A 16,753-nucleotide genomic window follows, 5' to 3' on the forward strand; every position below is an offset into this window, starting at 1 on the left:
TCAAAATCACACATGACTTAGCAGCCACCATAATAAAGGAGTATAGAAATTGAAATGTGATATTCCAGAAAGCTTTTCAAAGAAAAATTTAAGCAACAAATATAAGTATAATTCTACAAAAGAAAAAAAAATGGACTTATTTAGAAGTCTTCTAATCTTTCCTGGTAAAAATTCTAAATCTGAGTAGAAACATTAAAATATAAACATAAGAGCCAAGAGAAACATAAAAAGATACACTAAATCAAACAATCCTAAGGGACTAAACAAAGATAAGTTATATTATAATATGGGAAGGTTGTACATATATTCCTTCAGATCCCATAATTGAAGAGAAGGAAAAGTATAAAAAAATCGAATGGTGAATTTCACAATTAACTATTATATTTCTGAATGTGAATGGGATGAACTCACCTAAGAAACAGAAGAGGATAGCAGAATGGATTAAAAATCATAATACAATAATAATTTGCTCATAAGAAATATACTTGAAATATAAAGATTCATGGAAAATTAAAATCAGGGAATAAAGCAAAATTCACTATGCTTCAAATAAAGTTAAAAAAGCAAAGAGCAAAGTTAGATAGAATGAACATTGAGATCAGTAAGTGAGAATAGAAAAGAGTTTACATTATCTCAGATGAGTAAAACACCTTTATAAAAATTGATCATTAAGTCATAAAAAGTTCTCAGATAAATATAGAGGAGCAAAAATATTACGTGTATCATTTAATAGACCACAAAATAATAAAATTATATTCAAGAAGAAACAATTAAAATTATTAATTGATATAAATTTAATTCTAAAGAAGAGTTGGTCAAAAATACATTATAGGAACAGTTGATAATTTCACCAAAAATAATAAATATAATGAGCCAACACATAAAATTTTGGGGGATACAACCAAAAGCAGTCCTAAAGTCAAATATTTATATGTAAACAATTTATAAATAAAAGAGAGAAAGTACAGGCATACAACTAAAAAAAAAAACCTAAAAAAACCAACAGGTTAAAAATCTTTCAGTACAAAAATATAAATGCTGAAAAATCAAAAAGAGATTAACATAATTTAAAGCAACAAAACAAAATTGAATTAATATATAAAACTAAGAGTTGTTTATACATCGGCAAGAAAGGCAAACTATTAAGTAACATTGTTTTTATCTTCTTTTGTTAAATAAGTATTTATTGTTATCTTCTGTTTCTTATGTCATTGTAGTTAGTCCCCCCTCCTTCTCTCAGAGAACCATTTTATATAATAGGTTTTTTAAGAGAAAAAAAAATCAGCACAACTGATCAATAAATTGAAAAAGTCCAAAAAATGTGTAACAGTTGGACTTCCCAAAGAGGAGGGAGATTTGGGAGAGTCTTCTCATATTTCTTCATATAAGTCATATTTGATTTTTGTAATTCTGTTACTTTAACTTTGAGGGAGGAGTTGTCTTCTTTCCATTTACATTGTTGTAGTTATTGTGTATTTTGTTTTCTTGGTTCTTCTTATTTCACTCACTGCATTAGTTCTTTTAGATCTTTCTATTTCTCTGTATTTATCACAAATATCATTTCTTTTAACATAACAAAATCCCATTACATTGATGTTCCACAATTATTTATCCATTGCCCAATCAGGGAGTACATATTCTTCTTTGTTAACAGAAAGTGCTGCTAGAATTATTTTGTTGTGTATGGGGACTTTCTTCTTATTGATGGCTTCCTTGGGGCATAAGCCAATTTATGAAGTCTCTAGTTCAAAAAGTATGAACATCTTGCTCACTTCATGTGCATATGTCAAATTGTTTTCCAAAATGATGGTACCATCTCACAGTTTCATCAACAATTAGTGTGCCTATCATACCACAATCCTTTTAACATTGAGCATTTTTTGTTCATCTTTGCCAATTTTCAGGGTGGAAAACAATCAAGAATTGTTTTGATTTACATTTCTTTTGTTATGAGTAATTTGAAGCATTTTTCATGTGAATACTTTGCAGTTCTTTGAGAATGTGTGTGTCTTAGATATCAAACCCTTATAAGAGAAATTTAATATAAATATTTTCGTCCATTTTATTACTTACCTCTTTATCTTAGGTACATTAATTTTGTCTCCATGGAAGTTTTTCAGTTTTTAAATTGCCTCTATCTCTTATTTGGTAAAGAATTTTTACAACCCCAAATTACAGTGTCAGCAGAAATGTGAAATGTTCACATTTAGATACATCTCCACTCCAAGTGTTCATATGAACTGTTTGTGCTCATAGATCATGGTAGAACTTTAAAGTTAGTATTGGTCTGATCAGTCCCAGTCTGACACACTGTACTTTGACTCCAATATAGTGATGCTATTTTGGTCCTTTTCAAAAATGTATAGCAACCAACCATTCAACCAACCAACATCTTTTATTCATATACTGAGAAGTATGTGATCTACTTTTCTTCCAATTTTTTTAAAAAACTGCCTGATTGCTAATCTTAAGGCTGCTTATTCATTTAGAATTTCATGTAGAATGTGATATAAAGTGTTTATCTAAGCCTAATTTATATTAGACTGCTTTCTAGTTTTCCAAACAGTTTTTTTTTAATATAAACTAGGTCGTTTTTCCTATATAATTTAAGTTTTACATCTTATTAAACATTGGTCTATTTCTATTGTTTCTGATTTTTACTTGTCTAATCAGTTCTATTTTTCTTCCTCTCTGTTTTTTAACCTGTATTAGATAGTTTTGGTGACTGCCACTTTATAATATAATTTGAGAATTGCAAATACTATTCTCTGCATCTCTTCATGTCCCTTGACATTTCATATCTTTTGTTTTTTCCAAATGAATTTTGTCATTATTTTTGTCAAGTTCCATTTGATTGGTGTAGTATGAAAAAAATAAATCTGCATATATAATTTCATTGTATTGGCATGGCCCAGCCATGAACATTGAATATTTCTTCAGTTATTAAGCTGTTCTTTATTTCTGTAAAGAGAACTTTGTAATTCAATCAATCAATATTTTTTTTTCAATTGTTTCAGTTATGTGCGATTCTTCGTGACTCCATTTAGGATTTTCTTGACAGAGATGCTGGAGTGGTTTGCCATTTAGTTCTCTAGATCTCTTACAGATGGTAAAAATTGAGGCAAACAGAGTTAAGTGATTTGTAAGGGCTCACATGGCTAGGAAATGACTGAGGCTGGATTAGAACTCAGGTTTTCCTGACACCAAGCCTGACTCTCTATCCACTGTGTCATTTTGTTGCCCTACAATGCCTAATAGATGACGGGTACTGTGCTATGTGCAAATGATACAAAAAGAGGCAAAAAGCAGACAGACCTTCCCCTCAAGGAGCTCACAATCTTATGAGAGAGACAACAAACAAATAAATACAAATAGGCTAAATACAGGAGAAATGGGAAATAATTAACAGGAAAAAGATACTAGAATTAAGAGAGGTTAGCAAATACTTCCATGAAATATGAAATTTTAGTTGAGACTTAAAGGAAGTCAAGGAAGACAATAGGCAGAGATAAAGAAGGAGAGAATTCTCATAAATACAACTAGAGAAAATGTCTAGAACTGAGAGAAATACATATTCATGCTAAATTTACATTTAATTAAACCATTCAAGACAGTAAAATCCTGGGAACAGAAGTGGGGAGGAGCAAAGACTTGATTTTCAGCCTCAGTTTCCTAATTTCTCAAATATAGGGTTGGAATGAATGAATGATCTTAAACATTTATTTCAGATATGGATATATTATTTGTGTCAATATTCATATAATATCACATTTTCATTCTAGAAATATTTATGTGTGTTTTTCCCTTGTTCCAATAACAGCACAACTCTGGAGCATTAAATTAATAATGTGGATAATTTCATTAATAATGACCAAAAATGTCCTGATGAGCATGGCAGGTAGAGGCATCAATTACTTCACAGCTTGGAACACTCATTTTGAATTCCTTCCCTTTTACAGTTCCCAGGAAACAGCCACATGGTACAGAGGATAGAACCCTGGACTTGAAAACAAGAAGACTCATCTAAATAAGTTCAAATCTCATTTGAGAAACTTGTTGGCTAAATGATGCTGGGTAAGTTAATTAACTCTGTTTGCCTCAGTTTCCTCATCTGTAAAAATGAGCTAGAGAAGGAAATGGCAAACCACTCCAGTATCTTAACCAAGAAACCCCCAAATAGGGTAATGAAGAGTCAGGCAGGGCTGAACCACTGAAATGACAGAACATTAACTTTTTCCCAAAGGTATAGATTTGGTTTTCTTTTCAAGTCCAGTATGCACTGTTCTGCTGTCTTCCATGGAAAAGGAAAAAATGCAGCCTACTTCTAACACTTATTTCCATGGTTTCATAATACTTAAATTTCGAGGAAATCAGAAAGAATAAAGAATAACAACTCTCTTCTCTCTTGAGAAAATTATTAATTCTAATAAGCTCTCAACTCTATTAAATTAAACTCCCTTGACAGTTTGCACTTCTAAAAAACATCCTCATTGAGTTTATAAAACCTCAATATATCTTCCCCCTTCCAGCTTAGAATCTCTCCTTTGTTATCTCTCCTATTTACATTCAATACAATTGTCACAGTTTTGATGACTATCTATTTTTAATTTAGTTCCCAATATGTAACATGAAAACCCCACAAATACTGCTTAAAGAGATGACAAGACTAATGATGGTCACTCAGTCTGCCTTCAGGAGGACTTTCTTTTCCCTTTTCTCATTCACTAGTGAGCAGGAAAAGTTTAGGAAGCAGATGAAGATAGATGAATTCTGGAGCAGGTCCTCACTACAGCACAGTACCCAGAAGATCCTTAAACTAGTCTCCTCTATACCTGCATGCTAAATCTTGCAATCTCTAAACTGCATCACTTTTTGAAAAAAAAATTAACCCCTCCTGTCAGGGGAACATTGTCAGTCATCCCACTGTGCAATCCATAAGTTAAGGCTGCTGCTGATTCCCAAGTCGTCCTGAATCACGACTATTCTCTGCCATCTATTACCTTATTTAATACTAATTTTCACTCTCTCTTCCCTATAGAGTTTTATGCATAAGAGAAAATTCCAAGCCTTCCACTGTTCAACTGTTTTCTTTTTGAAATTTTCCTTTAAATTTAACTGGTTCAGGGAACTGAGGCTAGGTATTGATTCAACTCTGGCCATCTAGGTACAAAGTAGTCAGGTTACAAGAGGCTGGAAGTCTCCTCGAAGCTTTAGATGATAAATTAGCAGCATAAGCCAACATTAGAAATCTATGTCCAACTGAAATAATGTTTTTCTTGAATAACATTTCTCTCTTACTCTGAATATACTTCTGCTATGACTGAGTCCAACTTTTGTTAACTATTCAATGAATTACAAGTGTCTCATTTCATTCCAGTTTTGGACTGGACTGGATCGGGTCAGTCCATTACAAAAGAATACATTTCTCTAACAATCAAAGGTCTCTAACAATCAAGAAAAATCTAACAATCAAGCTCCACCCCACCAGGGACCATAACCTTCAATTTTACCTCATGATTTTCCATCATCTCAAATGCAGCCTTACCAATAGAGGCTCACACACCCCCCACTAGGATTCTACCACTGTGGTGCCTTAAAAGTGGTAAAACTGAGGCAGAGTTATGTGACTTGCCAAGGTTCACATGGCTAGAAAATGTCTGAGGCTGAATGAGGGCAATATTGTCCTTTCTCCTACTGTCCCTTCTTTTGGTCTGAATTCTCCCTATATTGTTTGGCTGTTCTTTCATCTCAGGTGAAAATATTATTAGTTATAGCTCAGGTTTCTGATTTCCTCCCTCTCTTTTCTCTCCCATTTCTCTGCTCTACACACACACACACACACACACACACACACACACACACACACACACACATTTTGTTTCTCTGTCTCTGTCTCTGTTGTTCTATCTGTCTGTGTGTTCATAAGAAAGAAAAGTAAGCTTTTCTTGAGGTATATAAAAATTAAATGAGGACAGAAATTATAATATATTCCTTTTTTTAGTTAGGGTTGGAAAGCCATTTGATTAGTAGTGAGAGCTCTTTCGTTAATTCAAGGTGTTGAGCATAACTATTAGAGATGCAGTAAATTCTCTTCCAATGAAATATAGAAGATAGAAACATTTAAACATTCTGATAAATCATATTCAGTTGAACTAGAAACTCATGTGTTTGTGTGTGTGTATGTACATTATGTGTGTTGAGATTTTCTTGCTTTTTAAAAAATTGTTAACTGGATTTTCCATTAACATCATTTTCCATTGCTCTTCCCCACAAGGCTAAATTCACAAAAGAAAATTCTACCCTTTCAATACCTTCAACTTGTACCTCCCCCACTAAAATTGTTTCCTCTAACCACCAGTTCCGTATTAATTTACAAAGAAAATGTAGCCGAACTTAAAGCGGTATTCTGTCAGATATCCTGTATTTATATGTGAATGTGTGGGATTTTTTTCCCTCCTTCTCCCATGAGATGCATAAACTCTCATCAGTCACTGCTTAAATGGTTCTCTAAATGCAGCCTTTTACAGCTCTTTCATAACTGTATGAAAACTAGCTTTAAATATTCCTTTGCCGGCTATTTAGACAAGTTTCTTAGAAGACTGAAAGAAAAATACTTTATTAGAAAAACTCACTGAAGTTCTGCATTGTATTTCATGGGAAGTAGGCGATTCACAAATGATATTTTTTTTTCCTTTTTCTCCTCTCTGTTAATTTCAGTTTCTTAGAAGAAAGATAAGACTGATTAGGTATAATATAAAATAAATCAGAAGAAGCAAGACATCAACAGAAAGCAGTTTCCCTATATCTTCATTATATTCTTCATTCTTTTCATATGACTGTTCTAAATGTACACACAAGCGCGCGCACACACACGCACACACACACACACACACACACACACCAAGGAATCCTGAGAGTGAAATAGGAAATGAGATGTTCCAAGAGCACCATAACACTTCCATGCATTTAACCATTACTTTTCCTCAGACTCTGATCAAGACCCAGAGTCCAAGATCCCTGAGAACTCCAGTGCTCCAGACCAACATACCTGCTTTTAACCAGTCATCCTCAATTGGAGCAAATGTTATTGATAAGGAGTCTGTCATAACCATCATCACCAACACCAATGGTCATCAATAGACAGGTAAGCCCATAACGCTGGGAATGAAATCAAAGGGAAATTCTAACCTTTTAATACCTTCAACCTTTTTTCCCATTTGAAAAAAAAAAATCTTAACAATAAAACCATTTCCTCTAACAGCTATTTCTAGATGCATTTACAAAGAACATATAGTCAAACAAAATAGAAATTGTCAGATATCATATATTTGGGGATGACCTCTTCCTCACTATCAATTATCTTGCCAGATATCCTGAGGAAAAATTCTCATGGAAATAAGGCCATTCCTGTTCCAATGGTCCTATGATGGAGAGCCATCTGCACCCAGAAAGAGGACTTTGGGGACTAAGTGAGGATCACAACCTAGTATTTTTACTTCTTATTGTTGTTGTTTGCTTGCATTTTGTTTTCTTTCCCATTTTTTCCTTTTGATCTGATTTTTCTTGTGCAGCATGATAATTGTGGAAATATATATAAAGGAATTGCACATGTTTAACATATATTGGATTACCTGCTACATGTGAGAAGGGGTGGAGAGAAGGGAGGGAGAAAATAAATTTGGAACACAAGGTCTTACAAAGGTGAATGTTGAAAACTATTTATGCATGTGTTTTGAAAATAAAAGGCTTTATATATATATATATATATTAAAAAGATATAAGGCCTATCAACTGCTCTTCCTGGTACTATAGACCCCAGCTTCTTAAACTGTGGATCATGACCCTATAAGGAGCTTCATAACTGAATGCAAGGGTTGTAAAATCATAATTTATTTAGTAAATTTTTTTATTTGTATAGCTCTTTTATATACCTATATATCCAGGGATGTGTAAAAATTTCTTTAGTGAAAAGGGGTCACAAGTGGAAAACATTTAAGAAGCCCTGTGTAGACTACATGTCTTCAGAGCCACAGCTACTGAAGACCAAGGAAAGAAAGTCCTCACTGTGAAGTCCTTGGCACTGTCAGTCAAATGGTTTCACCACCAAAATATATATGGTATCAACCATAGAAATTATATTAAAGGAAATGCATTACCATCTGCTTTGCAGCTGCATCCTAAGGACTCCTGGGTCTTACCATCTGTCTTAAAACCTAAGCCCCCATATGTAATTATCTCCCCCCTCCCATTAGAACAACAACTCCTTGAGAACAGAGGCTGTCTTGCTTTGCTATTTATATCTCTAGCATTTAGCAGAGTCATTCATTCTGTGATTTCATGGGATAAAGAACCACCCTTTGCCAATGAAGGTCAGAACCTTCTCTGCAACTTTACAGTATTAGAGAATTGCTTGGAGCTCTGAGAGGTTCTGACTTTCTCTAAGCCACATAATTCATATATGTCAGTAGCAGTCTATATGACATACACAGTCATACATGTTACATAGCATATATGTCATACTACATGTGACAGTAGCATATGTCACACCCAAAACTCTCTGCCCAAGAGACCAATTCTGCTTCAATGCCTGCTTCTTCTCTTGTGAATACAATGACTTCAGTATGGCATTGTCAAACTATAATCTTCTATTTTTTATATAATCTTCCAATTGACCAATAAAGGACATTTTGTGGTGACTTAGGTTCAAAGCTTTATCAATATTTTAAGTGAACATCAGTTTGCTCATTTTTAACACCAAAGAGTTGCACTAAATGGTATAAAAGCTCCCTCTAAGCTCTAAAAGTCTAGGTGATCTATCAATTGCTATGACACACTCAACTCTCAAATATCTACAAAGAGGTATTGGAGTCCATCACTCTGATTTAAAAGGACTTCAAAGAAGAATTAAATAAGCCAGTTATTAGTCAAAGCATTATACCTTTTTATTTGGTGTGTTTAAGGGCAGCCTTGTGGATCTAGTTAAGTCACCCAAAGGAGCATGGAGGAGATGAGCAATAAAGGGTTTCCTGCCCTAAGCAGGGCAGGAAAGAGCAAAGAAGGAATATAACCAGGGATATCACCAGAAGTCCATGGATTTCAGAACAAGGCAAGAGAAAGGATTCCATGATAGCCTTTGTGAGAGACCGTATACAGTACCTAGTGCATCATTATACTAAGTTCTTGACACTCTCATAGTTACTCCATGCAACACATATCTAGGTTCCCAACATGCCAGATTTCAGGAAAAGTGCAGGACAAGTAGTCAGAATCACCAGATAAAGAAAGAAAAAGGTCTGGGTTTTCAAGAACTACAATAGATAAAGAATAAAGCAGAAAGTCAGAAGAGTAGAAATAGCATAGGGAAGTAATAATCCACAGATGATGGTTCCAATCTTCAGATCATTTAAAAGAGCAAATAGAAACAACACTAATCAATATTTCTTGTCCTCTTAATTCTATGATTTATTCAATTAGAAGAATTGATGGGCAGTGAAATATCCAAAAGGCAAACAAAAACAGGAGAGCTAATGGTCAAATCCTGGAGAGTTAACTGGATTTGTGAGAATCCCCTTTTCTTTATTCTGAATGAGGTATAATAATGTGTTTACTTTAAATATAACTTTCTAACTTTTTAAATCCTACACTCTTTTATAAAGTTGGATATGTATTAATTATTCAAAATTCACATTTTTTATAAATTAAAATGATTAAACTTTTTGTGCCAAATGTTTATAGCATCTTTTAAAAATTTTTATCAATACATTTTGTTTCCAGACAAGAGACAGGTGATAACAAATACCTCTAGAAGCTATATTCCACCAAAATGAAATATATTCCACCCAGTTTGTTTATCAGCTGTTAAGAGAGAAAGCATATGTCCTTTAACCTTGAGAGTATGGTGCTAACATTGACATTTCTTTTGGACAATTTTTTTCACACTCCATGTTGACTAAATTTACATTGCTGCAGCTGACATGTCTATTATTCTCTGGGCTCTAATTTCTTCATTCTGCTTTATCACATACACGTCTTCTCACACTTTTCAGAATTAATCATATTTGCTGTTCTTCATTTACCAATGCATGGAGATGATTCTGCTTCTTCAAATGCTATGCCAATAGAATCCAAATTTTGTCTATTTTATGTCTGTACTTACATTGTTGTATTTTTTTTTAAATAATAGCTTTTTATTTTCAAAATACATGCAAAGATAGTTTTCAGCATTTACCTTTGCTTTTGTTTCTTGTGTTTCAATTTTTTCTCCCTCCCTTCTCCCCCTTCTTTAGACATCAAGTAATATAAAATATGTTAAACATGTGCAATTATTCTGTTGTATTTTTTAAAGAGCAGACTAGCTAAATGTAAAAAATTCACGTCTCCAGAAAATTAGCAATGTTGTTATAATTTTTTTGACAATGGTATTACATAATATGAACAAAAATATAAAATAGCCCTTATTCCCATTTGATGTCCCTTTGCTTATACAGTGATGGTACATGATGCTAAAATTCATACAAATTGTAAAACGTCTACAAATATTAATATAATTATTACTAAGTTTAGTTTAGGGCAACTAGTGGCAACAGTGGATAGAGTGATGGGCCTGGAGTCAGGAAAAACTCATCTTTATAAATTCTTTCCTCATACACTTATTAACTATATAACCCTGATAAGTCATTTAATATTGTTTGCCTTCATTTCTTCATCTATAAAATGAGCTGGAGGAAATTGCAGTCACCCTAATATTTCTGCCAAGAAAATCCAAAATGAGGTCACAAAATGTCAGATATGACTGAAAGATGACTGAATGACAGTCTTAGATTGAGCTGTTTGTCCAGTGATCACTGATTTGACACATTACAGAAGCAATTGAAAGATGTCCAAATTGACATTTTCTGTCTAAATGAAGGCAAATGACACAAAGAAGTTACAGCTAAATAGAACTTTGGCTTGCAGGTTCTCCTCTGAGAAGAGGAAAAAAGATTTCAAGGGATCATTTTCATCATGCACCCAAAGGCAAAAAGAAATATAATTTCATGGGACATTTGATCATCTGACCTTATGGCTCTCAGAACAACTGCCAGCATACTCCACTCCTCCCCCCCCAGCATTAATATAGATATAGATTTATATGAGAACATCTGTTATAGCAGCAAAAAAATGGATGGATGGATGAAAGAATGAGTGAAAAGGGAATAATTAATCATTTACTATGTGCCAAGCAGAATGCTAACCTCTGGAGACACAAATACAAAAGCTATGCTGGTAAGGAATTTTCATTCTAATGAGAGAAACAATACTCAAAGGGAAATGGTGAGCAGGGAGAGTCATTTTGGTCCAGAAAATTATTGGGACAATGAGTAGGGTCACTTAGAAAGAGATCATAATCTCTGATAGTAACATATGGTTTTTAAGAAACAAACTAACAACCACACACAGTTCTTAAAAATCGAGTATATAAAACACAATTTTTTCTTCAAGCTGCCCCAAAAGCTATACTACTGAGTAAGCCCACTGTCATTGCAGCTGGTCTGATAAGGATATTATCCAATGGGAATTCAAGGAGATAAACAAATAATTAGTCATTAAAAGGTACTAGTTCATATTAGACTGGAATACAAGGTTGACTAAAGGTGCTGTTTGGGAGGCAAGGAGAGCATCAGAGCAATTTTGTAACTCTCTTTTTTTGTTATATATATATAGAGAGAGATTGGTGGGGAAAAGAAAAGAGTGGCAAGCACCTGATCAGTCATGCACTCCACAATATTCTAGAGTGCTATCTAAACCACATTTAAAATGTAATTAGAAAATATTTAACAAAATTAATAAAAGCAATAATAGTATAGCATTGTTGTTCAGTCATATAGGACTTTCTGTGTTTTCGTGAACCACATCATATCAATATTGCCTAGGGAATTTTCTTAGCAAAGATACTGGAGTAGTTTGACATTTCCTTCTCCAATGAATCCCGTGGATTCTTTAGTCAAGCAACCAGAGATTAAATAATATGCCCAGAGTTAAACAGCTAGGAAGTATCTGATGCTGGAGCTGAACTTAGATATTCCTGACTCCAGGTCCGTGCTCTATCCACTGAGCTACTAGCTGCCTCAAATATATAATAAAACATAGATAATGTTAATTTGTGGTTTTCTAAGTCAATATGAGACCTTTCTATTTGACACTATTGCTGTAGATTTCTTAAATTCAACCTATACAAAATTGAACTCATTAATTTTTCCACCTCCCAAAAAAAAACTCTTCCTAACTTCTTTATTGCTCTCAAGAAAATCCCCATTCTCCCAGTTGCTCAGACTTGCAACCTAGAAGATTGACTTCTTACTCTCCTTCACCCTTCATATACAATCAGTAGTTGTTTTATTTCTTTATCTTTACTATAAGTCCCCTTCTCTCCTCTGACACTGCATCCAGTCTGGTGCAGGTCCTTCTTCCAACCAGACTATGCCTTAGTCTCCCTGCCTCAAGTTTCTCCCCACTAAAATCCATCCTCCATTCATCTGTGAAATTGGCTTTCCTAAAACACAAAACTAATTTTCTCCCTCATCCTTTTTCCCTCTCCCTTTCTCTCTCCCTCTCCTTTTCTCCTTCTCCCTCTCCTTTTCCTTTTCCCTCGCTTTCTTTCTCTCCCTCTCCCTCTGTTTCCTTCTTCCTCTCTTTCCCTCTCCCTCCCACTTTTCCTCTCCTCTCTCTCCCTCTCTTCTCCCTCTCCCTCTGCTTTCCCTGTTTATCTCTTCCTTTTCCCCTCCCTCTCCCACTCCTTCTCCCTTTACTACTGTCCCTCTCTCTCTCTCCTTCTCCCTCCCTCCCTTCTTCCCTTCCTCTCTCTCTCTCTTTCCCCACCTCGCTCTCTCAGTCTTTCTCACACAAACACACATACACACCATTCAATAAACTCTGAAGATTCATGATCAAATATAAAATTCTCTTTAGCTTTCAAAGCCCTTCCTACTTTTCCTATCTTCTGATACTTTTTTCCAACATAATCTATAATTCAATTGCACTGTGCTCTTTATTGTTTCTCACACAACACTCTATCTCAGATTTTTTATTGACTGTTCTCCAGACCTGAAACTATTTCATTCTTCAATTCCAGCTCCTAGTCTCCCTGGACTCTTTCAAGCCCTCAACTAAAGTCCTACCTTCTGTAAGAAGCTTTTACTAATCCGACTTGATCTTAGTGCCTTCCTTCTAAATTTACCCCCAACTAATCCTGTATGTCTTGTTCATACATACTGGTTTATATTAGACTGTGATCTCCTTGAGAGCAAAGACTGGTTTGTTCTTTTTTTTTTTTCTGTGTATCCTCAGAGCTTAGCACAGTACCTGACACATTACAAGTGTTTAGTAAATGCTAGTTGACTGACTAGGTCACTTGATATTGGAAGTTCTGAATTACAGTAGGGTTGAAGTCAAATAGTTGTCTGAACCAACTTTGGTACTAACATGGGGAGCCCCCTCAAGCCAGGAGCCATGTTGCTGCAGGAAGGACAAATCAGCCCCTATCAGACACAGAATAGATTAAAAAGTGACTCAGTATTATGATAAAACTTGTGTCAGCAGCATTTTCAACCTGGGCAAGATAGGGAAACTCAGTGTCAAATGGACAAACATTAAGCAAACAAAAATGCATATAAACAAATAAATAATGTTATTGTTCAAGGTCAAGTACAAATACATGAAACATTCCCCTGGCAACCTTCTTACAAGCTGATTCTAAAACAAAAAATGATTCTTTGAGTCCTGCCCTTCAATTCATTGCATTACTGTCTGCTTCTCATCTCTCTTTTCTAAAAGAAAAACATGATATACTTTATGAAGTGCCTTCCTAATATCTAGGTTAATTATAATAACAACACTCCCCTGAGCTAGGTTAATAACTCTGTCAGGATGAAGGAGAAGGAAATAAGGTTAATCTGGTAAGACCTGATTTTCATGAAGGCATACTAGATATCTGTCTGTCTGTATGTCTGTGTCTCTAATAATCATTTACTTTTTAAAGATGTTCACAAGGCTTGTCTTTAATTATCCTTTTTAGAATTTTCTCTGAAATCAAAGTCAGACTCATTGATCTCCAGTTTGCATATACTTTCTTCCCCAATCCTCCTTTTTTTTTTTGAAAATTTACCTTTGAAAAGGAAGTATTTTTTTTGACAAAGGGAAGTATTAAATCTTTCATTTTCTGAAATCTCTTAAATATTGCTGACAGCAGTTCAGCAATCTAACTAAAAAGTTCTTTCAGTGTTTGAGGATATGCTCCATCTGGAGCTGGTGACTGGAATTCATCAATGGCAGAGTGTTATTGTTATTATTGTTATCATCATAGCTAATATTTATATAGTTGATACTATGTGCCAAGAATTATGTTAAGTCCTTTACAACTATTCATTCAATTTGATCCTCACAGAAACTCAGGTAGGTGCTATTATTATATCCATTTTAGAGATGAAGAAATTAAGTTGAGTGACTTGCCCAGAGTCACATAGGAAATAAGTGACTACAGAAGAATTTAAGTTTAAGTCAGGTCTTCTTAGTTTCAGGTCCAATGTTTTACCACCAAGCATCTCACTGTTTCATGTGTCCACATATATTTATTTTAGCTGTATCTTATATGCCAATATATGTACATAAAAGCTTTTTGAGCATAATGAACAATTTTATTTTTGTCTTTGGATCCCCAGAGACCAGCACAATTCCTGGCATGTAATAAATTATTAATGGATATTTGCTGATTAATCAATTTCCCCATCATTATGAACCCAAGACTCTGGCTTAACTGCTGCCAGGGTCCACCCTAACAATCACAGCTGCTATTGATTCCTCTGTCAAGATAATTTCTCACAGCCACCTCAGCATCTGCTGGTCTGTTTTCTGACAGCTGTTGGACCCTCTGTTGCCTTGTTATCTTACATCTGTCCAGTCTATAACATCCCAATATTCCTTGGAGAGATGGGGGTAGGGGAAGAGGAAAGAGAAGACTATTCCAATAATCCCATGTGTTCCACTTCCTCCTTGCTCCCTAATATTGCTATTTATCCTCCACTAGTAGTCAATAATAATAGTTGGTTATTAACTATTCGATTACTAGTTTATATATATTTTACTAATTAAATGGAAGAGGCCACAATAATATGGCCCTAATCTTTAGCTCATAAAAACCAAGTTTAATATGGGAATGTAATGATTTAAAAGTGTTCTCGGTGAAAGCAAGTAAGAATGATAAGCTAGAATAGTAAGCTGAAGACCTCAAGGGAGAGTTTTATTGGATGCCCTCATGTCTTTTCAGCACCACATTTAGTATCTCATGATTGAAGGAGGTCAGATTCGCTGTCCTCCTGCTACAAGGAAGCGTTCTCAGCTGGACTATAAATGACAGAATGGGCAGTTAATTATAGCAAAAATGACAACAGACTCTAATCATGTTCCATCCTTGTGTTGCATAGGTCATAAGACAGGATTGCAGGCCTCATAGACTGAGATGATACTTCAGCCAGTGATTTAAGACTTGGTAGACTGGCTATGAAAGGTAACATAAGGCGATGCAGTTTGTTGTTCAGGAAAATACCAAAAAGTGCTTCTGGCAACAGTGCAGTCTGTGGGTAATCACTTGAGAACATTTGTTTTTCCAGGACTTTCTTTGCTGTGACACATTTTAAGAAGTATGTTCATCACCATGACTGTTCAATATCAGTAGTGACAGCCTTCAAAGAAAAATTATCAAGTCATGTAAAATGCCAAACCGGGAAAGTCACTAAAAGATGCAGCTTGAGATATTGTCTATGATTGTAGTTTTCTATCTGTGTGCTATATTTGAATGAGAGATGTACTAGAACAAGTTCAACAAGATGTCACTGTGTCAAAATTCAACTAGGCTCCATGAGATGAAAAAGTGATAAGTTATTGTAGTAGCAGGCTCAAGCTTCAGACTAACATGTCCATCAGAAGTTTATTAGGTTTTTTCCCTTTTTTCCTGCTTATAATGATGAAAATATTGCTAATACTTTATCAGCTTAGTGTGAATTTAACTCAAGGTTTTTTTGAGTTGTTTTGTTTTGTTTTGTTTTTTGCCTGTTTTGTTTTGTTTCTTAGTTTGGATTTGTGATTTCATCAACAGAGGGCATGAAAGAGTTCTGGGTGTAGAAATTCCCACCCATAATAAAAATGGCCATTTAATTTATAAATTCCAGGAATCATCTGAGTCAGTAAAGATTAAATAACTTTTCCATGGACTGATTCTAAGAATCAGAATTTTTTAAAGATTCTCATTTTTTAGCTGGAGTTCAATATCACACAAAGTATTTGCACTTTGGTCAATATTATTCTAGAGATCCTCTAGGTAGGTACTTTCATTGCTTTTGTTATTTTGGTTTAATTTTTAGAATGGGATCTATCTGGCTCAGGCTTACAGTTCCAAAGATTGCTTATAGATGATTTAATGCTATTCTGCTTGTCTATGTCTCCCTCAAAAAAACATTTTATTCTCTTCTTTGCATTTAAAAAAAATGCTTCCAATGACTCCTTTTTGTTTCTTATTTTCTCTTTGAGACATCACTTCAATAATCTCTTCATTCCCTCCCCTCAACTATTTTTAAACAAATAAGCCCAGTCAAAACCAATTAAAAACAAAAACATATACTGTCATAAAAATCCAAAAATTAATCTTTAATTCTTGATTTTCTGGGAAACTTGCTTCATCATTGATTGGTTCATTGGAGCTCCAATTGATTCTTCATTAGAG

This window comes from Antechinus flavipes, chromosome 1, assembly GCF_016432865.1.
Source record: "Antechinus flavipes isolate AdamAnt ecotype Samford, QLD, Australia chromosome 1, AdamAnt_v2, whole genome shotgun sequence".
Lineage (NCBI taxonomy): Eukaryota > Metazoa > Chordata > Mammalia > Dasyuromorphia > Dasyuridae > Antechinus > Antechinus flavipes.